Below are 24,370 nucleotides of genomic sequence, written 5' to 3' on the forward strand. Positions count from 1 at the left end.
AGCACATGGAGCCTGCTTTGGAACTTCTGTCCCCCTCTTGCTCTGTCCCTGCCCTGCTTGTGCTCTCTTTTTTTTTTTTTATACTTTTTTTTTAACATTTATTTATTTTTGAGACAGGGAGAGACAGAGCATGAACAGGGGAGGGTCAGAGAGAGGGAGACCCAGAATCTGAAACAGGCTCCAGGCTCTGAGCGGTCAGCACAGAGCCCGATGCGGGGCTTGAACTCACAGACCGCGAGATCATGACCTGAGCCGAAGTCAGACACTTAACCGAGGGAGCCACCCAGGCGCCCCTCTCTCTCTCTCTCTCTCTTAAAAATAAACAAACATTAAAAAAATTTAAAAACAATAGATATTTGTTGAAAGAGACTGAGGGGAGGCAGTTTAGTCGCCTAGGGGCTCTCACTGGAATCTTCCGGGTCCACACTCGCAGCCTCACCCTGGGAAGACAGGTGGGGCCCTCCTGAGCGCCAGACCCCAGCTGGTGCACAGTGCTGAGAATTCGGTTTCAGTGGGAAAGAGGACCGGTGTGCGATGTCTGCCACAGAGCGGGCAGGGTGGTGGGCATCTGCAGGCATCCGTGCCTGTTTTGTTCACTGCTGTCTCCACAACACCCAGGACAATGCCTGGAACACACTGGATGCTCAATAAACATTTGTCCAATGTCAAATACACGAGTTCTTTATCCAACTGGCTGCTCCTTTCAGGAACAGAAACACCTTTAGTTCATTCATCCAACAACCAGCGGCCAGCCGCTCAGTGAGGCCCACTGTGGGCTAATCCTGAGAACAGCCAAGCGAGAGGCTCTGACCCTCTACTTAGAGGAGGAAGCCAAGATAATGAGGCTCCATCACAAGGTCACCCAGCTGGGTTCAGCTGACCCCAAAGTTCAAGATCCAAGTCTGCCCTGCCCTGCACCAGGGCATCCCTGGCCCCCTCCCTGGGGTACAGGGCATGAGGACAGGCGGCCTCTGCTTCCCTTTTGGGGCATGTCACAGGGATGTGGTTAAACGGAAGCAGGACCCTGCCCATCCCGGGTGCGGGCCTCTGAGGGCCCCACCCTCCCCATTCCCAGCCCAGGCTCTTCCCAGCTGACTGTGGGGCGTCAGTTCTCCGTTCCTCTTTTCTCTGGGCAGGAGGAAGCGGGTGGGGCCATGGGAAGATCCAGAGACTCAGTTTCCTCATCTGACAAGTGGGTTCAACTCCTGGCACCTTCAGAAGCTGGTCTTCAGAAGTGGTAGAGATTCAAAGAGAACATTCATGAAAGATGCTGAGCCAGGGCATGCCAAGTAGTCAGGTGGGAAGGCAGAGGCGGGCAGAGGTGCCTCGTGACTTTCCTCCCTGCTCAGCCTTTCCCAAGGTCCTCCACTGCTCTCAGCATAAGACCAGGCTGCTCTCGCTGTGGAGCCTCAGCCTTCCCTACTCCTCACTCACCCCTCACCTCACGGCTCCAGGTACAAGGTCTTTTAGATTCACCAACTCCTTCTGTTCTGTTCTGTCCCACCACAGGACCTTTGCACATGCTGTGGCCACTTGCTGGAACATTTGTTCCTCCATTTCTCATCCACTTGGCCTCTACTCATCCTTCAGTTTTCAGCTTGGTACCTTCTAGAAAGTCTTTCTGACCTCCCCAACCACATGCACCCTCCTGCCCATCAAAGATCCTCATCACCTCATACTTGTCAGTCACAAATTGACGTTTCTGGGAGTGAGTTGGCTAATGTCCACCTCCCACACTGGGCTATGAGCTCCTTGTAGGCAGGGATCATTGTCTCCTCAGCACCTGGCACAGAGTACATGCTTCATTAACATTTGTTGAATGAACGAACGCTAAGCACAGAATGAATAGAGCAACAGGCAAGCCATGCCCCCAGACGCCCTCCCTCAGATCCTGGTCTGGCCTTGGACCCTGCACCACCCCTGCCCTGCCCAGGCTGCAGCCACTCTGTTCCTTGTCCCCAAAGCTCTGCCTCCCTCACCTCTCACATCCTTATTTTCCTGCATGGAAACGAGACGGATGGACCTCGATCGTGGGCTTTCAGACTGGGACCCCCTGAGCCTGGTGTTCAAAGGATGGGCCTTGGGGTCACCCCGGAGAAGGGGTCAAGGCCAGGAGGCCCCCAAGATGAACCGGAAGAGCACACACACACACACACACTTGTCTCTGTCACACTCAGGGCAGTCACAATTTAGGTACTTTGACAGGAATTCAACTACACGTGCTCAGCAAAAAATAAAAAGTCCCAGAGAGAAAAGAGCCATCGGATGGTGGATATGCCAGGAGGGGGAGATATGGGTTAGCGGTTCCCCCAGTCTGGGTCTGCTCAGATGCAGCCACACTGTGGCCCCCAAACATAAGCCAAGCCTCCCCTGGGCAGGGTCCCAACGCTGGGGTGGGGGTGGGGGGTTGGTGGGCCGAATTTATGGAAACCGTACATCCGCCTCGGGTGGGGAGGGCCGTGTCCTTCCTGTGGAATCCCCAAGGGGAACTTGGCCGTGGTTGATTTCCACCTTACAAACCAGCTTTAGAGCCTGCACTTGGGACACGTGGGCCACCGCACTGGGATCTTCTGTTAAACAGTGGGTGACACCTCTCCATAAAAAAGAAAAAAAATTAAACCATCAGACAGGATGAAAGAGAGCACGAGGGTGGGCTGAAAATTCCTACAGTCCGTTCCTGTCCAGCGTCACCTCCAGACCCCCGAAGGCTCTGTGACACCATGGAAGTCCTGGCTCCATTCAGAGATCCTCTCCCCACTGCCTGGGACCCTCTCCTGCCCTGAGGCCCAGGCAGCACCCCTGGGGCGGGAGGGGGCCCACTAGACCTCAGCCGGGAGCCACCTCCGGCCCCAACGGTGTCTCCACGGCCACATCCGCGGGAGGTCATCTTGCCCAGACCGTTGCCAGGCACGGGGGTTTAGTGCACCACCTGTGTGCCAGGCCCCGTGCCAAATGAGACACAGTTCCCGTTTGCTAGAGCTCACCTTCGGGGCGGGCACGAGACACTGAGCAGACGGACACGTAAATACAGAGAGAGGATGACGAGTGTGCGGCAGAAAAATGAATCAGGGTCGGGACCGAGAAAGAGGGAGGGCTGCAGTAGGGGGTGGGCTGGGAGGTCTCACTGAGGAGCACGGGCCCAAGTGAGGGGAGGGGGCAGGACACGGAAAAAATCCCGAAGAACGGTAGAGGGACCGATGAGGGCAAAAGTGGGGAGAGGGCGGGGAAACGCTTGGGGTGTTGTTTAAGAAGCAGCCAAAGGCAGCATGGCCAGAAGGGAGGGTGGAGGCGTGGGGAGGGGAGGGGCCCATCCTTCAGGATCTCCGGGGCTGGGGAGGACCCAGCATTCCTGGAAGCAGGTGGGAGCCACGGGAGGGCTCTGGGCAGGGCAGCGGTGTGAACAGGACTCTGGGAGGCGGCCACCGGTGAAGAAGACGTGCCAGGTGGTGGCAGCGGAGGGGAGGCGGGTCGGATCTGGGCGCAGGTGGAAGGTCAGGCCAGTGGGATGTGCCGACGGACGGACTGGACGTGGGGTAGGAGAGAGTGGGTGGAAGGCACCTCCAGGGTCTGAGACCTGATCGCTGCAGTGCCTTTCTCCGAGCCGGGGAGTGTGTGCTGGGGGAGGGGAGGTGGATGTGGCAGGTTCAGTGACACCCACACCTCTCATTGGAAACCCGAGCAAGACAGAGACGTGGGAGGAGGAAGAGGCTGGGCTCAGGCAGTCCGTGTGTCCAGTGGGGCACCGAGGCCGACACTGACAGGGACTAGGAATGCGGGACCGACGCCATGCTGCCCGGCTCGCCGGGCACGGGCAGGTGAAGGCAGGAGAGGGCTCCGCCTCAGCCCAAGGGCCATTTGCGGGGCCTGAGGAGGACCGGGCAGGGAGGACGGGGAGAACCAGAGCATCTTCCCCGGCATCTGGAGGCCTGGGAAGACGCTGCTCACCACCAAGAGAACCAGCCAGAGAAAGGCCAGCACCCCCAGGCCCACCGGTGCAGTCTAGAGGGGGAATGAACGTCAGCGAGGCTGGCACCAGATGGCTGGCCTGGCTGTGGCCCCGTTGCCCCCAGAGCCACATTTCTTGGGGACAGCCTGAGAGGTGGAATCCTCACATTCATCTAAGTCAGCCCCGGGAATTCTTTCCTGGTTTAAAGGTGGACATGTGACTCCATGGTTATGTAGTCACAGGGGAAAGTCTACTGGGACATTTAGGAAATACTTTCCTGCTTGATGAAAGAGTGAGATTCTGGATGAAAAAACCTCCTTTTTGGCCCACCCCTTTCCCTTCCTAGTTAAGATGCGGTTATATGGGATGTGATGTCTGGTGCCACAGCAGCCACTGGGACCCATGAAGACGGGAGACGTGAAGAACCCAGATAACCGATCCAGGAACAGCCCCACATCCAGACTTCATGTTCTAAGATTTAATTAAATGCCTTCACCATTCCAGGCACGGAAGATGGCCTAATTGGGACAAGAGGCAAACGGGAATGAACCCCAAGGCAGGGGAGGAAATAGAGAGGTGGTGGGAATGCAGAGGCTGAAAAGGAGTCTTTTAGAGAGGATTTCACTTGGGGCAGCAAGGTCCTGGGGGGAAGACAGTGTAGCCTCGCAGACACTCAAATCTTCACCTAGAAGTCTAGGATGCCATGGATAGCCCAACCTAATGTACAGATAGGGAAACTGAGGCCCAAGGAAGTTAGTAGCTGCCCGAGGCCACACAGCAGAGGCAGACTGGTTCACGCATCCAGCCATGCCGATTACCTGCCCTGCATGTCCCTGGGCCTCTCTGAGCCTCGGCTCCCTCATCTGCCGGTGTGAATGAGGGATGTGAATGAGGTGGCTCTCCTGAGGTATCACGAGTCTCAAGGATCCCCGAAGCACTCAGCGAGCCGACTGAGAAACAGTGAGCACTCAAAACCATCGAGGCACAGGACCTGGGTGCATGGCAGCCTCCAGAAGTGTGAGCTACTGTTTCTGCAAACAGTGGATGCCCCACGAAGGGTGTGCCTACTCCATGGCAGCCACATTTCCAACCCTGGGCATCCAGTCACTCTCTTAATCCCTCCACAGCCCAAGAGGCCTCATCCGCTCCCCAACTCCCGGCTGCCCAGGCCCCGAGTTCAGTGAGCCGCCACTGGTGAGCACTAACGCCTCACTGCGACCCCGGTGAGGTCCCTCCTCCTCTGCTTGTATGCCTCTTGGGACAGGCAGCTGACTCTCTGAGGGCCCCACTTTCCAAAGCTCTTTGTCCCTCTGTGGCCCTGGGCAAGTGCCAAGGGCCTCTCTGGGCCTCCCTTTCCACATCTGTAAAAGGGCATTCCTAACAGTCCCCCCTCCTACACTGCTTGTGAGGATCCAGGAGGGCCCCTGATGCATTGCCTGGCCTACAGGTAGTTCTAGATTAGCATGAGGTATGGTGACTTAGCCATTATCGTTGCCAGGGGCTGCTGGCCCGGCCCCCCGCCTCTTGCCCGAGCCCTGGACCTGTTGGGTTTGGGAGCTGAGGTGCCAGGGGGGTGTCCCCAGGTCCCGACCCAGGAGCTGGTGGGGAGGGAAGCTGTGCTGAGCCTGCCGGCCCACGGCACAGCCCTGCGGCCCCTGGCCAGGGCTCACGCCCTGCCCGGGGCCACCACCATCTCTGAGGACCCATTGTTGCTGTCTGGCTCCACTCCAGGGTCCCGGCCCAGCCCAGGCTCCCACTTCCCTCCCGTGTCCCCCACCCTGCCGTCAACGGGGCTCAGGCCTCCCTACAAGAAGGCACCAGGTGTGGCAGCAACAGAACCGTAGGAACACAAGTTCAAATCTCCGCCCTGGCACTTTCCGTCACTGTGACCTTGGGCACTTCATTTCTCTGTGCCTCAGTTTTCTCATCTGTTAAATGGGGTGACAGGACCTCACAGAGCTGTGCTGAGGATCCTATGAATTTGGGGATGGCAGAGTGCCCCGCATGTAATAAGCCTCAGGGCACATTGGCCCCGCTTCCTCTGCTCCCCCAGGCCTAGAGGACAGAGCCAAGAGGAGCAAATGCAGGGGTGGGGAGGGCACAACCGGCCTTGAAGCCGGGGTGCCATGAGCAGAGCGCTGGATGAGGAGTCCAAGGCCAACCCTGCTGTGTGACCTTGGGCTGGCTGCAGACATCTCTGGGCCCCAGAATGAGGGAAAAAAGAGGCTAGGATCTTCCTTTCTCTCTAGGAAGTGGGGGAAGGGACAGGGGGGCCTAGAGCCAAGTTTTCTTTTCATTTTTTTCTTTTTAGCACAAAGGGCTTGAATGAAAATCGGCTGCAGGGACAGAGAATCCTATTGTGAAGGCACCTGAGATTCCTGGGCAGGCAGAAGGAGCAGCATTCTAGGTGTTGGGCTTGGTAAACAGAGGCCAGGGTATCGGCCAGAGACACTGACAGGCAGGGGACAGCTTGCTTGGGGCCTCCGACCCCTCCCTCGGGGCGCCAGCCTGGGTATCCAGGGCCCTCCCTCGGGCATCTCCTGCTCAACCACAGTTTCTGTGTGCAGACACGGGCAGGCCATCTGGCCTCTGTTTCCCCATCTGCACAACGGGTACAGTGAGAGTACTTTCCCCCTAGGTGGGAGTAGGTATGCTGTTACAGTCTCCGGGCAAGCACCTCACTCAGCAGGCTTGGGTAGGATACTGGCTCTGCCACTCACTTGTTGTGTGACGTGGGGTCAGCTATGTTGGCCTCTCTGTGCCTCAGTTTCCCCAACTGGGAGGTGGAAACAATAACAGCACTAGCCTGCCGGGCAGATGAACTGAGATGACTCAGCATGGAGCCTGGAGCACAGTCCCATGATCTCAGCCCGCCGAGGCCCCCAGTCTCAGACACCTCCTTTCCTCCGAGTACATGTTTATCTCAACAATTCCATCACGTATTTCTTGGGCACCTACTATGCGTCAGTCTTGGGGAAGCCGACATCCCAGGAGAAGAAAGCCGTTAAACTCAAGACTTGTGTGTGAAGGGCTCGACACAGGACGTAGGTGCTCAGTGATGCCGTTCACCCAACACCTGGCCTCCCGCGGCTGTTCCATACTGGGTTCTTGCTGGGCTCTGGGATGCAGCCCTCGTGGCGGTCCCAGTCCGAGCATCTGGGTGGGGGCGGGAGACTGGCATGTGGAAGAGGCAACATCCCATGAGGGAGGGTGCCCAGGCGGCCTCCGGAGCCAGAGGAAGTCAGGGTGGGCTTCCTGCGGGAAGCAGTTACGAATAACAACACACATTGAGTATTATTACGTGTCAGGCAGTGTTCTCTTCACAACAGCGCTTTGCAGAAGGTTTTCCACACTCGTTCTGTGGGTAATAGTCTGAGACCAGAGAGCTCGAGTAGCCTGCCTGAAGTCACACAGCAAAGACACGATGGAGCTGAAATTCAAACCCTGTGGTCTAACTGAAGCGTTGCACTGCTCCCCAGACAGTGCTCTCCAGCGCCTAGCCACTGAACCCACTTGTCCCCTCTGCCCAGACTACACTCCCAACATCAGAAATCATCTGAAGCCTCCCCCACCTACACTCCAGCACCCCTGAAGGCCTGAGGCCCTCACTCACGGAGGAGGTGGGGGCAGACATGTGGCCAGCACAAAGTCCTCAGGGGCCGAGCCTGGCCCCCTTCATCATGGTGGAAGGAAGGAGGGGACAGACATTTTCTGAGGCCTCACTGCACACCCACTCAGTCGTCGCTCACAGCTCAGCGAGGCCAGCCCCGACCGAGGCAGGGGGGCTCAGAGGCCCGTGTCAGTCCAGACCCTGCACCACCTCCCCCCACCTCTGCTGAAGAAATGAAGGAAACCGCCTCCAAAGCGACTCTGAGCCTCTGTTTGCCCCTTTATGAAATGGGGATCTGACCCAGGATCCTCCGCTTCGGGCAGGAGCCAGGTGGTGCAGGGGACCCATTCGCCTGGGGCCTGGGGCCTGGCCCAGGGGAGACCCTCCCGAGACCCTCCCGCAGCCTGGCTGTTATTACTGCTGCCATTATTACCGTGGTGGTGACACGCCCCCGTCAGCCCTCTGAACCCCCGTACGTGCAATTCTTCCTGTAACGAAACCCGCCTGCGAGGCCTTAGCGAGGGGCCCTGATTGCTCACTTAATTATAATCTTTGGGGAAAGAAAAACACCCCCCCGAGCTGCTAGGGAAGCCGCCAGTGTGGCTGCAGCCTGTGGGGGGTAACCTGACGCCCCTCAGCCAACCTGGCCCCCCGGCCTTTGTGTCAGTCCTGCCCAGATTACTCTATTTTTCCAACCCCAAACCAGGGCTGGCATGAACTCAATGCTCGGCATTGTCCTGGGACCGGGCCTCCCCCAGGGCCAGGCCTCATCCTTCCTCCAGCTGGGGATCCGGCCCCCAGGAGGCGTCTCAGAAATCAGAAACCCAGCAGGGCCAGCTGGGGCGGCCTCCCGTGTGCGGGGGTCCTCGGGGGTCCTAGGCTTCTTGCTTTGTCACCTCACCAAAGCTTCAAACTTCACTGCCGGGAGGGGCTCATATGTGCCCATCTTCCAGATGGACAGACTGAGGCCTAGGTAGAACTGGCAGAGCCCAGGTCAGACTGAATCAGGATGCTTTCCCAAGAGGGGGCCTGGGTACCCTGGACCTGCCACCAAGCGTGAGAGGGAATTTGGGAGGCAGTCCTCCTGGGGACTTCACAGAACACAAACGGAGGACACCTGGGCCGCGGGGCAGAGGGCGTCACGGCGAAGGGCTCCGATTTCCACAACAGCAGCTCCGGGTTCAGGTCCAGCTCTGGGCCCTGCTCACACAAAGCTGGTTCCTCTCTGCACCTTGCTTTCCTAAGCTATAAAACTAGGGAGGGAGGGGATCAGGCTACCGGCTGGGGTGCAACACTTAGCTGGTAGTAAGTGCTTCATTAACAGAGCTTCAAAACCCTGACAACGGCAAAGGTTCCAGGTCAGCACGAAAGCCCCCCACGTCACCCACATCGTGGGCCAGAGCTAAAGACTGAGCCACACCGGGGGCGAACGTGGATTCTCACCTGCCACTCCAGGGGGACAAACTGGTGAGCGTCCTCCTTTGCTCCCTCCAGATCACCACCCTCCCCACCCTAATCTGTGCCTAGGAGGCTGACCTGAAGGGGCGCCATCACCCCTGCTCCGGGCTTCCTATGGGGTTCCCTGAATGGAGGAGATGGGAGGGCTGGACGGGCATAACAGCCCCCTCCCTGCTGCGTCCTGTCCCCCAGGCCAGAGCCGTCCTTCCCGAGGTTCCCAGCTCCCGCCAGGGGGCCTCTCCATGCAGCCCCTCCCTGCAGACATCTGTTCCCCACCGATGCCGGCCCCACTCTGCACCTTTCCTTGGTTGGTTCCCTTACCCCTGCCCACACCTGTGAAGAGTCACTTCATTCCATTTTCCCCAAAGTATCAGGTTTGAGCCGTCTGTTTCCCGCCACACCCTGACTACTGCAGATCTGAAATCAATATGCTAAAATGTTAAGATTTGACAAAGTCAGGTCATGGGGAGCTGGGGCTCCTTACGACCATCTCCTGCGATGTTCCAGGTGGTTGCAAGATTTCCCAAAGGAAGAAAGAGACAACAGAGACAAAGCAGGTTCAGCAGTCAGGAGGCCAGGCCTCCTGGGTGAGGGCCCTGAGGTCGGTGGAGGCCAATGGGTCCATCCCCCAGTCTGGCCACACTCACCCACTTCTCCCTCCTCCTGCGTCCCTTCCTACCTTTCCCCTTGACTCAGCACCTCCCTACAGGAAATGGGAACCACATGCAGGGGATCACCGCAGAGGGGCCCCAAGCAGGACCACTGCACCCCCACAAGGAAGGTTCTGGCTCCTATTCACAGGTCCCAGCCAGAAATCAGCAACGCTTGGGCAATTTGGTTCCAGCGGACCTCACAATCAGTGGGGGCGGGGGGTGGGTGGGGGGACACCCTGGACAATATGCACTCCCCACATCCCTTCTTCCCGACCTCATTTTCCCCATTGGATCAGCCTCCTGCCCAGCCCTTCTTGCAGAGAATAGTTTGGGGGGGTTTTGTTGTTTTTTGGGTTGTTTTTTTTTTTTAGATCGACGTACACGATTTCTCAATCTGTAACTTGTCACACATGCCTAAATGGAATCATTTTGTGTGCACTGTTTTCATTTGGCATCTGGCCTCTTTTTTTCTCTTTTCCTTTTCTGCAAAAGCCTTCTCTCTCCCCGTGTTGACAGTTGAGAATGGGTTTTTACATATTTTTCTGTAAGCATGAAAATCCTATACAGACCATGCCTGGACAAGGGATTTCTTTATCTGTCATTTCTTTTACAAATCAGGATCACATTGTTCACCCTTTCTAGCATCTCGCTTTTTCGCATTTAAGAAATCTGTACGCAAACAATTCTACTCGATTGGTCACAACACCACTATTCACAATGGCCACACGGTGAAAACAACCTAAATGCCCATCAACAGGTGAATGGATAAACATAATGTGGTCTGTCCACACAATAGAACATTATTTGCCCATAAAAAGGAACGAATTACTGGCACACACTACTCACTACTTGAAAAAATCATGATGCTAATTGAAAGAGGCCAGACGCAATAGGTCATCTGTTATAGGATTCCATTTATATGAAATACCCAAAATAGATAAACCCAATAGACACAGGAAGCAAATTAGTGATCGCCAGGCGCTGGGGGCGGGCAGGGTGAGGAGTGACGTGTCTGATGGGTACAGGGTCTACTTAGGGGGTGATGAAATGTGTTGGAACTAAACAGAGGTCATGGTTGCACAACGTTGCAAATGGACTAAATGCCGCCGAATTGCAGGCTTTAAAATGGTTAATTATGTAACGATTAATTAAAATGGCTACTTTGTTATGTGAATGCCACTTCGATTTTTAAAACTAAAAAAATATATATCAACGTATATATCCCTCCTCCTTTTTAAAACAAAGGTAGACTGCTATGCACATTGTATTCCACTTGGAACTTATTTCGGTTAAAAATAAGTCCTAGAGAAAAAAATACCTATGCGCTAGAGAACAAACAAACAAACAAGAGTAGCCACACAAGTCACCTGGGAACACTGGGAACCATTCTTTTTAATAGCTGCATAATAGTTCATGGTGTGGACAGACCAGAATGGTGTCACCGGTTTCCCCAAAATGATGAATGATGAGTTTTGATTTGGGCCGGTTTGGGGGAGGGGGTGGTCTCTTGACACATGTAGGCACCAGGCACTTTATAAACAGGGTTTTATTTTGCCCTTACTCCAGTCCCACATTTTCTCCCATTTTGCAGGTGGGAAAACCGAGGTCCAGAAAGGAAGAGGCCAGGAAGTGACTGAGCCAGAATTCCAAGCCAGGCCGGTCTGATCCCTGGGCTCACTCCTTGCTGGGGATACAGCAGGGAACAGCACTGACCCAGGCACCTGCCCTGGAGGAGCTGACATTTTAGTGGGAGAGACAGACAGGAAACAAGATGAATCAGTAACCTATGTGGACTATTCCCGGGTGTCAATATTATAGGGAGAAATAAAGGAGGGAAAGGGGAGAAGGGATGGCAGGGAGACTACATTTTTTTTTTTTTAATTTTTTTTTTCAACGTTTTTTTTAATTTATTTTTGGGACAGAGAGAGACAGAGCATGAACGGGGGAGGGGCAGAGAGAGAGGGAGACACAGAATCGGAAGCAGGCTCCAGGCTCCGAGCCATCAGCCCAGAGCCTGATGCAGGGCTTGAACTCACGGACCGCGAGATCGTGACCTGGCTGAAGTCGGACGCCTAACTGACTGCGCCACCCAGGCGCCCCGAGATTACATTTTTAAATAGGGCAGTCAAGGAGGGCCTCACCGGGAAAGGGATGTTTGGGCAAAGGCCCAAAGGAGGTGAGGGAGGGAGTCCTGTGGCTTTTCATCCATTCGGGGGAACAGTGTTCAGAGCAGAGGGAACAGCGAGTGTGAAGGGCCGCAGGCAGGGAGCTGCAAGGAGCCAGGGGCTGCTGGGGCTAAGGGAGAGGGCTTGTAGCCCAGCTATCTCTGAGTAACAGGGAGCCAGGGAAGGGTTTGGAGCAAGGCAGACTGGGGATTAGGCTGGGATTTGAAAAGCCCACTCTGGCTCTCCAGGAAGGGTGGGGGAAAGAGGAGAGCAGTGTTGGTGGCTCAGGCAGGGAGGCCACTGTCATGGAGGTGGGAGGAGCTGTCTGAGAGTAGATGGCTGGTCTGCGGGATGGGGAGCGGCCCTGCCCACCTCCCCTCCGTCTACGCACCCCTTGAATCCAGTCCCCCTTGGAGTAAGCCAACTCTCAGCCTCCACAGAGAAAGTGCCAAGAGCGGAAGGAGACTTTGCTGATTCATGGGCCTGGGCCTCCCAACTTCCCCCCAGGGGAAGCCTGAGCTCAGATAATGGGGTAGGGAGCCCTACGGGGGCTGAGAGCAAGTAAATAAAGTAACACAACAGTGATGAATGATAAAACGTGGTTGACAGAGTGACCTGACTCGTGGGGTGTCATCAGGGAGGGCTTCCTGAAGGAGGTGGTGGGAGCCAAATCAGAATCAGAGCTAGGAATTTAACCAGGCTAAGGAGAGAAGGAAGAACATCTCAAGCAGAAGGAAAAGCACCTGCCAAACCCCTGAGACTAAAGGCAGAGCCTAGTGAGTTCAAGTCTCTGAAAGGAGGCCTGGCCAGGCAAAAGGAGCCCTGTGTGCCAAGCCCAGGGCAGACAGTGGCCTGAGCCAGGAACACGCCCATTCCAGGCCCACACATGGTCAGCTCCTGGCAAGAACTGCTTCTGTTGCCAGGGCGGTTGCAGTGGTGAAGGTCCCCCACCCGTAAACTTCTCGGAGAGCTTCACCATAAGCCAATGAGATAATAAGCATATTTGGAAGAGAAATAAAGGAAGTCGCAGAAATTGTTAATTCTCTTTGTAAAGACGAGGAAATCAGGTCACGGAGAGCAGAGAGCTTATCGACTTCAAGGAGTCATGCCGCGAGAAGGTTGCGAGAGCTCCTACCCTCCTCGGCTCACTCCCTGCTCCTCGCGGGACCGCTTTGTCACATTTGGAGGGGCTCTCGTGGGGCGCATGGCAGCTCGAGAGGCAGAAACGTGTCCGGCAGCAGGAGCTGGCCCAGGGCCCGCGGAGGAGGCCAGGGCAGGGGATGACAGAGAGACATAAAGAAAGACAAACAGCGGGAGCTGGTGGGGCCACAGCCCCTGAGTCTTGAACTGCCCTTGGCTAGAATTTCAAGAACTGTGCCAAGACTCCAAGGCCTGACTCTAAAACACTAGTGCTCACCCATTCACCAAGCATGCATTGAGCACCTACTGCATACCGCATGCCCGACACTATTCCCAGGCCCTGGGGCAAGGTCCCTAGACCCAGCGGGCCCTCCTGAGGCTGACACCCTGTGGGGACAGGGGTGGCTGCCCAGTGAGCAGACCCAGGGATGTGTTTCTTCACACGGTGATAAAGGGCTTGGCTGGTGGAGACAGGGAGCTATAAGCAGGTGTGGCTGGAGGCCCTACTCCCCCAGGGCGTGGGGAGCAGGCAGGTTGCTGGGGGCCAGGCTGACCCCATCATGGCAGGGGAGAAACTGCCTGCATAGGGGGAGGTACAGCAATCAAAGAGCAGGAGCCCCTCATGGGGCAGCAAGGAGGCCAGTGCGCTGGGGACAAGGCAAGGGGCAGGTGAGCTCAGAGAGGTGATGGGGTCGGTCATGCTGGGCCTCCAGGGCCTGGTAGGGCGTCTGAGTAGGGGGGCACCGTCTGACTTCGTCCTAAGGGCTCCTCTGGCTGTGTGTGGCGAACCAACGGAGGGGCCTTGGGAGGAAGCAGGGAGCCCAGGGAGGAGGTGAGCCAGCGGGGAGGGCAGGAGACAGTGAGGCTGGCCCAGGGGCGGTGGGGGATGGGAAGGAGCCCGGAAGTTCTGCTCTGGAGACAGTGAGGGGCCTTCAGGTAGGACCAGAGCCCCTTTGAAGACCTTCATTTTCTCAAGCACATCCTCCTTCTGACACGATGATCTGTGCCCCAGCCCCTGGCCCCGCATGGCACGGGCTCCAGAGACCTCACACGTTCTCAGTGGTTCTGAAACAAGACTTCCCAAATCTGGGTGCTTCCTTCCGCTGAAGAGTTTGCAGGTAGGAAAAAAGAGGGGGAAAAAAAGAGGAGGGGAGGGCAGGGGAGGGGAGGGGAAAGAAGGAGGGGGGAAGAGGTACCTTCCCCAGCCACACACCCTTGTGCCCACCCCACACTCACCTTCCCCAAACCACAGAATGATGGGGCAGAAGAAAGAAGAAAGGCACCAGGGTGGTGCCACTGCGACACGTGGTGTATCAACTCGTACCCAAGGGCTTCCCAGATATTATTTCTATTTTTATAAATTGTCATTGTGCGTTTGGATTACAAACTTAAGAGACCCGTTGTAAAAAAGAGATTGAGAGAGACAGGAGGGGAGATGGATGTAGAAAAGGGAAGGAGAGGAATTCCAACATTACGGAAACATGTAACTCAGCCCCCATCAGTCACACCGGCCTTTCCTTAAGCCTCAAACACGCCACACCACGCCTGCCTCAGGGCCTTTGCACTTGCTGTTCCCGCTGCCGGGAATGCTCTTACCTCCGACAGCCAGCCACATGGCTCCCTCCCTCTCGCCCTCTGCTCACAGAGACCCCTTCTCTGACCAAGCAGCAGCCCCTCTATCATGCCCACGATTCTTCTTCACAGAACTTCGTGCTGCCCGACACTATGTTGGTTTACTGTCTAACAGGCACCACTAGATTGTCAGCCCCGTGATGGCAGGGATTTTTGTCCGTTTTGTTCACTGCTGGATCCTCAGTGTTCCGAACGACTCCTGGCACACAGCGGGTATTCGGTAGTGAACGGACAAGAGCAAGCATGGATAAAATGCCCCCTCAGCTAGACCAGGACGGCAGCAACCGAGGTCTTACGTGCGTCTGGCACACAGCAGGCATCTGTGGCACGAGAGGATGGATAGTGACGTCACCAGGAACTGAGAGATACCAAAGCAAAGCAAACAAGAAAGAGAAGAAAGTATTTATCCAGGTTCCCTGAGTGCCTGTCCCATCCTAAGCCCACCCCCGACATTAGCTCACATCATCCTCATGACAACACCATGAGCTAGGTCTTAAGCCCATTTTCCAAACGAGGAAACTGAGGCTGAGTGAAGAGAAGTGTTTTTTCCCCCGGGCCCCATAGCCAGGGAGGGGCAGGGCATTGAAAATCAGTCCTGTCCGCCTCCAAAGGCAGGCCCCCAAGCTGAGTGCACCGGCCCGTTCACGCTGTCCACAGTGGCAGAGCCCCTACTATGCTCAGGGCTGAGCCGGCCGATGGGAATGTGAGCTCAGGGCGGCCAGGCTTTCAACGCTTGTAAGCTGGGCCGAGTGTCCACATTTTTGCAGGAAACCGCTTGCTTTTCAATGCTAGAACCAAATCAAAATGCTGGAAAACACTGTGCACGTTAAAGGAAGAATTTCCGAGGGCTCCTACATCGAGACCCTTGGTCTACGCCTGGGATTTCAGAGAACATGGACGTCATTGAGGGTGGGGCAGGCAAAGAAGGCTTCCTGGAGGAGGTGGAACCAGGCTGCTAATGGGCCTGAGGAGGGTGGGGCCAGCCTGAGAAGAGGGGGCCTTGGGCTGCCTCTGGCCATGCTGGGGGTCAAGTAGGCTCCTTCCAGGATTCCCAGAAGAGGCCCAGCAGGTCAGACCAGCCTGACGCGGGAACACCTGGGAGTCAGCTCCGAGGCTGCCTGCCCCCTCCCTGCACCCATGCTTCCTTTCCATCCTCCTCTGGGATCTGAGCTGCCTAGGACGTGTTTCCCAGAAGACTCTGGCCCTGCGAATTTCCCATGGGGCCGGCTGGAGGGAGGTCCTGAGGATGGCCCAGCACGGTGGCCAGGCAAACTGGGAATACCTGAGTTCTTTCATCTGTCGTCATTAGAGACAACAGACGCTGAAGCAGAAAGCGTCTGAGAGCCAAAACATAAATGTATGTTATGGGTTACATATGGGAAATCGTGACATTTAAGTGAGATGTCCTGAAATGTAAGACTGTATCAGCCAGTCAGCTGCAAGGTAACATTTGGGTTTCTTTGTTTTCTTTTTCTTTCTTTCTTTCTTTCTTTCTTTCTTTCTTTCTTTCTTTCTTTCTTTCTTCTTGTTTCCCATCGCATGTAAGTTCTATTAATGCAAGATGTGAGTGTATTTCAATGATTGATGATAGGTTCTATGATTGGTATGATAGGTTGAGATGATTGAGGCTGACGTTGAAACCTACTTCGGGAAAGATACTTGCCTTCCCTGTGTCCTCACTTCCTCATTGGTAAAACGGGGTTGAGGGGAGTCACCAGAACCCGGGCCCATCATGCAGTGTAAAAATGATGTACATTAAACACTTAGAAAGAACTTCAACCCTTGTGAACATTCAGTAAGCGCCAGCTATGATTACGGTCATCGATAGGGTAACACGTCGCTATTTCAGACCACGTTATAAAATATCATGGATTCTGGAGATTGGCATAAACTCAGATTTGCCTAATACAGATACAGATGGTCACATATAAAAATATTTGCAGACGCGCGCGTATACGGGGGTTGAATACACAACACACGTTTCTTTGCTCCGTCAGCCAGGAAGGCCTACAAGAAATGCTACCCCGCCAGCCACGGGTACCCCCGGCATCCAGAGCTTGGGTCCTAATGCCATTCTCTGATAGGAGGAACCACGGCTCCACACCGAGAACCGGCTGCGGATGTTCGCGATGAGCCTGAAGCAGCTTGTGGTGCCAGAGGTAAGAAAGGGCTCAAGATGAAAACCAACCAACAAACAAAAAACCCCCGATGTGGATGGGGGCACGCCAAAGGGCAAAGAAGCCACCTTCAAGAGCTCCCCGTGGTCCAGGTTGGGACAACCTGAGTAACGAAATGCAGTAGTGTTGAATCGTAACCCAAAGTATAAATAAAATCAGTATCCTTGAGTCCGTACCGATACGAGCGAAGCTGAATACGTACGTACGGGAGAAGACAAACGTGCTGTACGGAAGGACTCTCAATCATCCCTGCTGCGGAGTATAGTCCCTACTCCATAGGTGGGGGCCACGCAGAATGACTGCCTTCCAAAGAGGATACTATGGAAAGGGGAAAAGAGAGTGACTTCACAGTGGAGAAAACTGACAAAAACTACCTGAGCCAGGTGGTCAAGGTCAATACCCACAGTGATAAGTCACGTTCATAGGATCTACCCTTGATGTGATATGATAAAAATGTCACTTTCCGGGGCGCCTGGGTGGCTCAGTCGGTTAAGCGTCCGGCTTCGGCTCAGGTCACGATCTCACGGTTCGTGGGTTCGAGCCCCACATCGGGCTCTGTGCTGACAGCTCGGAGCCTGGAGCCTGCTTCGGATTCTGTGTCTCCCTCTCTCTCTGCCCCTCCCCTGCTCATTCTCTCTCTCTCTCTCTCTCTCTCTCTCTCTCTCTCTCTCTCTGTCAAAAATAAATAAAAAACATTAAAACAAATTTATAATGTCACTTTCCTTCTGAGAAGTTCCTTCCCCTGACCATAAGAAAGACATCAAATTATCCCAAGAGAGGATACCTATTATCCCAATAGAGCCTACCAAAAACCTGACCAGCACTCCACAAAACTGTCAAGGTCACCAAAAACTAGGAAAGTCTGAGAAACTGTCAGAGCCCAGAGGAGAAAAAAGACCTGACAACTAAATGTGATATGGAATCTTGAGTGGGATTCTGTACCAGAAAGAGGATGTTAGCGAAAACTGAGGAAATCCAAATAAACTATGGACTTGGTTCACAGCAATGCACCAACACCAGTGGGTGGATGGTTAACAAGCACGCCTGTGAACTAACTAACATTAAGGCGTGACTTGTAGGAGAGACTGGGTATAGGGCACTACCTTTTTCATTTTTCTGCAAATCTAACACCGTTCTAAAACATAAAGTCTACTCTTAAAAACTCGTTTCTTTTTCCAGTTTGCTTTTTTTCCATTCTCTTAGAGTCCATGGAACGACCCTTTCTGAGCCTCGCTGGTTAATGCCCCTTCGGCCTCAGAGTCGACACTGGCCTGCCGTCTGTTCTGCGAGTTCCCCGCCTCAGGTTTCCGCATCTCGGCCTGCTCATCTCTGGGTCGATGGCAAGTGGCGCTTTGTGCAAATCTTTCTGTGTGGAAGTCGCGTCTTGAGCCAGAGGACCTAGTCTCCTGGCATGGGAGCACTCCTTTGGTTATTCTGCCACGTGGATGCCTGCTGTTTACATCAGCAATCAGCAATGCCATTGGCGGGTGCGGGGTGTGGGTTCGAACCCTCTGGGTTTATCGGGGTCATATCTAGTTCCAGGTGGACTTCTTCCCTCCCTTCGGTTTTATGATCTCGAGAGACACCCCTGTGCCCGTTTCTAGGCAGGGGTCCGTCTGAGAGAGGAGGGTAAGGCTCCGCCAGACAGCCTCCATCCACAGCAGGGAGTTATCTGGGTCAAAATGCCAACAGGGCCGTGAAGAAATTCTTCAGTAGAGCAAGGGTGGGCCCCAAATCTCGGGACCCGTGCCCCAGACCTCCTCCCTGGCCCTGAGGGCAGCTGACTCTGTCTGGGAGGAAAGAACAAAGGGAAAGCACGTGGCAAGACACCCATTTCTCAGAAAGTCTGGGTTGGAGGTCGGGGGCCTGGGTTCAAGTCCTGAATCTGCCTCTGACTCATAGTGTCACCTTTCACCACTCACTTCCCCACGTCTGGACCTCAGGTTCCTCATCTGGGAGTCAGGGGGTTGGACCAGCTGAGCTCAAGCCTTCCCCAGTTGACACGGTGCTGATGAAATCAGGGCTGGTGATATTATGCCCCCCCCTCCCCGCGCCCCCTGTCCCCCTCACTCTCCCCGACACTGTGGCCACATTCACCAAGGGCCAAACTCACATTCACATCCAACACACCGCGTCTGCATCTAACAAGTTGCAATGACCTGTTCCCTTTGTATTTCTTTGTAAAAGAAAGGCCGCAGGGGAGGGGTGTGCAGGTGCTTTTCTTTAAGGTGCCTGATGCAAAGTGCCGGAGCTCTGGGCTGGAAGTGAATCACCATGAGTTTGCACTTTGTATATTGTAGTCCTTCATAGCTTCGGTCTTTGTTTATAATAATCAACCGTTGGAATGAAATTCAAATTCCTCATGCCTGCCTCCCTCTCTTTCCAACCCTCTCCCTCTCCCTCACTCTGTGCCCCCCACACTGGCGGCACTATGGTTCTGTGAACCCACCTAACTTGTTCCCACCACAGGGCCTTTGCATCTGCCATTCCCTGCACCTTCAACACCCTTCCTTCAGGCTGCAACTTCTTCTCAGCAAGGCCCTCTCCAATCACCCTACTTAAAGAAGCCCCTGGTCACTTCCCATCACACCTCCCTGCTTTATTTTCTTCTAAGCCTTTACCACGATCTGAAATGATGCCGTTTGCTTATTCACTTGACCGCTGTCTGCCTATCCAAAGGCAGGGATTTTGTCTGCTTTGTTCTGTCATGTCACCCTAACACTCTACCCAGGGCCTGACACATAACAGGGTCTCGGGAAATACGGTGACATGAATGAGTGAATAAAGACTCAGAAATCCCCAGCAATGGCCCTAAGCTACATACACCAGCTGGCGTTTATTGAGCATCTACTCTGTGCCAGTCACTGTGCTAATGTCTCATCTCAGGGGTGAGCAGTTTTATGGTCTCCATTTTGCAGATAGGACCAAGTTTTCAGGCCTCAGAGCCTCGAAGGATAGAGCAGCTCTGAACCCCATCTTAGAACTTCAGTGTCCACCCTGCCAGGTTCCTCAGTGACAGAGACGTGGAGAGAGGGCCCTGCCCGCATGTACATGCACCCCTCATCTAAGGTAGAGCCTTCTGAACACCTCCCTGTCCCCACCGCCTGGTGGAGCCCCTGGGGCCAGGAGGGGAGCTGGGTGTGCCGGCAGCCGGACCTTGTGCCGATCGGTGCCAGGAACTGGCTTGGGGAGCAGAGTCTGGACCAGTCCCATATGGGGGTGATGTGGGCCACTTGTCCCAAGTGGGCTCTTAATGTTCACTGGGGCATAGAGGGTGGCAGCGGGCACAGGGTCCCTAGACGCCCAGGGGCTCAGATCCCCACCAGCCTTCCCCCTGGCGGTAAAGCTGATCCCCAAGGCCCCGGCCTCGCAAGCCCTTGCTCAGTTTCATGCTCCCAGCCTGGCAAAAGTCAAATCATTCTGCAGCCCTCTCCGAGCAGCCCAGACCCAGAGCGAGGGGATGCCAGGCACAGAGCTAACTCTGGCTCCCAGCACCTGCCTTCCAGCAGCCCCCAGCCAGGGTAGGCAGCGAGGTGGCAGGTAAATAATAACCCAAAGGCAGGCTGTAAGCCTTGAGTGCAGACCCCTCCTTAAATACTTGCTGGCTGTGTGTCCTTGGGCAAGTCTCTTAACTTCTGTGGACCTTCACTTCCTTCCTAGGAGAAAATCCTGCCTCCCACTCCAGGAGAGACCCCAGAATAGTGGCTGGCATTGCTGCTATGGAGGCCCCCCACACTCAGGGCCTGCCCCCAGGAACAGAGAGGAGAAAGAGGACACAGGAGGACACGTCCCCCCCCCCTGGCTGGGGAAGCCCCCCAGTCCACCTCCCACCACAGAGGAGGTGCCCGCCCAGCAGGGCCTGGATCAGTGAGTGGGAGTTTGGCGCAGACATACGGAGGGAAGCGTGATCCCGGCAGAAGGCACAGCCAGGGCAAAGGGAGGGCGTTCTGCCCAGTGAGCCACCTTCTCTCCCTGAGGCCTCTGCTCAAAACCACCTCCTGAGATGGGCCCTCCCGCTCACTGGATCTGAGGGTGCCCGCACCCCTGCCGCGCATCAAAGCAGCAGGCTCACTGCCGTCCTTAAACTTACGATAATCTTACTCGTTTGTTTATTCTATGTCTCCCCTGCCAAGTCCCCCAAGGGCAGGGACAGTGTCTGTCCTGGGCACTGCTCTATCCCGGAGTCTAGCACTTCCTGGCAGGCAGCAAGCACCTGAGCATGATTTGAACACGTTACTCCCCCTCCCTGTGCCTCAGTTTCCTCATCTGTGAACCGAGCATCACGATAACCCTCACCTCGTAGGGCTGCTGTAAGAATTAAATAAATTAACATTTGCAGAACCTTTAGGATAGGCCCTGAACACCACGTAGATAAAAAACACGACGGACGAATCGAGAGGATTACAGGGGCGTGGATTACAAAGTCGCACCGCCGAGTTGTATCATCTGTTATCCTACACATTTCTTTCCCTATTTCACTTTCTCCCAGGTTTTCATTTTGACAAACTTCAACCGGAGAAAGTCGGAAGAGATTTCCAGCACCACGAACGTCTCAATTCACCAGTTGATGACTTTTAGGTTCGTGGGCTTTCCTCCTCGCTCCATAGAACAAGATGAATATTTATACTTCTGTTTCCTTTTCTTATTTCTTCTTTCCGACCAATGTGAGAGCAAGCTGGAGACACCGAGATAATTTATTCCTGAGTTCTTCAGCTGCTGTGACTTTTCTTTTAAATCTCTCCCTCAATGGATGTATGAATTCTCTGGAACCAATTTTAACTGATCTCCTGATTTTATAAATCTGTAATTCTACAAACCTGCTAATCCATGCATCTGTGAACCTGGAAATATTGGTTCTAGAAACCATCACCTGCTGGTTCCTGGAGTCCACACATATCTGAGGTCCTATGTCTCACTCGTCTGGGATTCCCGGCACCCTGCCCCTGAGGTTCAGTAAATCCGCAAGGCCACGAGCCCGCTGCTCTCAGTCGGTTCCCACTGTTTGGCACCTCTGAGCCCTGATTCCCACTTCCCAGAAGCCAAGGCCTGAGACGGAGCAAGGGGAAAACCCAGCCGCCCCCAATCCCAACACAAAACCAAGTTCCAAGGATGCCAAGAGGCACAGGGACCCAGTCACAGGCCCAGGGGTGAGCCCCCCGCCTGGTCGCACCCAGTGGACCCACTGGGCCTCCTGGGCGCCCAGGCCCTCCTCAGGCCAGCTGGGCGAGGGGCAGACGGGCGGCCCCACCCCCGCCCCGCTCATGGAGCAATCCGCTGAGTCACCCCCACCTCATGACTCGCCTCCCGCCACCGCTGAGGCCTGTAATTATGGCCTCTGCCTCCTCCAAGCTGGGCCTTATCAGTCCATCAGGGCAGGCCAAGGAGGGGGACGCCCGGAGGTCCCCCCCAGACGCGGCGGTCCTGGAGCTCAGTGGCACGCGATCTGGGCATGCCTCTGCCGTCGGTGGTAGCTAGCCGCAAGCCCGGAGGTTGGCTTTGGCTCCCAGAATCCCCAGCGTCCTTTCCCTGAACAGCCTCGGCTTCCGCCATTCAAGCATTTTGCTGCTAGAGTGTGCTCTGATCACCCTGGGACATTTCGGACTGTGTCATCCCAAGCCCAGCTAGGGAACCCACTCTGTGGGTGCCTGAGGGGCCAAGGAAGACCCAATGCACAGCTGCCTGTGGTCATGGCTACGAGGCAGAGCTTGCGGTGGGTGCTGGAGAAAGGGGGAAGGAAGGGACGCACAGTCCCCAGGGACTGGCTCTGGAGGGCAACAGATGGTGGGCAGGCCATAAACCTGCCCTTCACTGCCTTCCTTCCGCCCCTTGTCAGCAAGCTCTGACTCTGGAGGAAGGGACTCTGGTTCCCCATTCTACAGATGAGGAGACTGAGGTTCAGAGAAGCCTGGGACCAACTCCCACCCTCCGGGGATGGTGCTGATGCTGGGGGCAGGGGGGAGCTTTTCCAGGGAACGGGGATCCCTCCACCCCAAGTAGAGTGTGGAAATGCCAGCAAGGGCAGTCTAACTGCAGTCGAACATCCTGAGTTCAAATCTGGACTGAACCCCTCTGTGCCTGCTTCCCCCACTGCCAATCGGAGATAATAACAATGCCAACCTCATCTGGGTGTGGGGAGAATTATACCCAGCGTGTAGTGAGACACCTTCTGAAGGCACACAGTAGGCTCTTTCCCTCCTCCTCTTGAGGTTGGTGGAGCCCTCCTCACACGAGTTGATGGGAGGCAGGGAGGCCAAGATGTGTCTCAAATAAGAGAGGCTGCCTCTGTGCTCCCCCCTCCTCTCCCCGCCCCCACACAGGCCCCTGGGAAGCTGCAGGCTGCCCCTCACTCCAGGGCAGGGTCCCTACATCTAGCATCCCCCAACTCTGCACCTCCAAAGACACACACAGACACATCTCAAGGCCTGCAGCACGGCTGGCTGCTTTGCAATTATTAATAATTTCCGTTCTCTGTCCCTCCCCCAGACCTGCTCAACCAGTCTCCCCAAAGCAGCAGAGCAGGCCTGACATTTGAACCGACTATTATGTTCTCACTTCTGAGGGAAACAAGGAGAGAACATGGGCCCATGTCTTAATGCTGGCAGAGGGCTAAGGGGGGCAGCACAGGCCATCTCCAGCCACCCCCCCCCCCCCAATCCTGAGTCCCTGGGTACAACAGAACAACAGTCAAGCTTCCCAGGGAAATGGGATCATTACTCCTTTCCAGAAGACCAGGTAAGAGAGAGAGAAAGGTGAAGCCCCTGCCCAGGGGAAGACTGGCAAACCCTCTTGAATGAAGCAGGAGCGTGGGGTGGTCAAGAGTCAAACTCGCCGTCTGGATTCACGTCCCGGCTCTGCTCTTTATTCACTGTGTGGCCTTAGACAAGTCACTTCACCTCTCTGAACCTCCACTTTCTCATCTTGCGACACGGGGTGATGAATTCGCACGCTGCAGAGTCAGTGGGACTTCAAAAGCCCCCGGCCCAGGGCCCACTAGGGCACATGGGACACAGACCTATGGGGCCAGGATCTGTGCTTACTCTTTGCTCCCCAGAGCCCAGAGGGGCCGGGCCAAAGGGCTAACCAGAGCTGCACCCGAGACCTTGAAGCCCAGTCCAATATCCAGCCATGTCTGAAACCCACCAGTGGGGACAGGCCGGGCTATGTGTGCCCTAAGTACTCCCTTGCTCCACAGCTGCCGTTCGTGACTCCTCCCTGACAGTTACTGACCAGCACACCAGAAAGGCCTCATGCTGCCTGATGCACCCACGCTGGTGCCGTGAGGCACCCCCGAAGGCCTCCGAGCAGGGGCAAGACCTGAGCTGGGAAGGTCCAAAGTTGAGGTCTAACATTCAGGGCCTCACCAGCTACCCCCTTGCCTTTGTGAAATATTAGAATGGCCAAGAGCTCAAGCTGCCTGGTTCAAATCCGGGCTCCAGAACTTACAGCTGTATGGCCATGAGCACGTGACTAGGTTTTTTCTGCACCTCGATTTTCATCTGTGACATGGGAGCAACAATAGCCTAGAAGTGAGGGGGAGGTTAAATGCAGCAGTGACTTTTAAAGCACCGAGCACAGTACTTGGCACATAG

General features: G+C 55.2%; 2 long non-coding RNA genes across 2 annotated transcripts in view; one reads left to right on the forward strand and one right to left on the reverse strand.

Moving 5' to 3' along the window:
• The window catches only part of LOC122467281, a 217,762-nt gene that overhangs the window by 120,232 nt on the left and 73,160 nt on the right, over positions 1-24,370 (reverse strand). The window lies entirely within an intron of this gene.
• Positions 2,908-4,453, forward strand: LOC122467282. Its single transcript, XR_006292881.1, has 2 exons — positions 2,908-3,443; positions 4,293-4,453. It is a non-coding gene; the product is annotated as an uncharacterized LOC122467282 (long non-coding RNA).

This window comes from Prionailurus bengalensis, chromosome A3, assembly GCF_016509475.1.
Source record: "Prionailurus bengalensis isolate Pbe53 chromosome A3, Fcat_Pben_1.1_paternal_pri, whole genome shotgun sequence".
NCBI classification, from domain to species: Eukaryota; Metazoa; Chordata; class Mammalia; order Carnivora; family Felidae; genus Prionailurus; species Prionailurus bengalensis.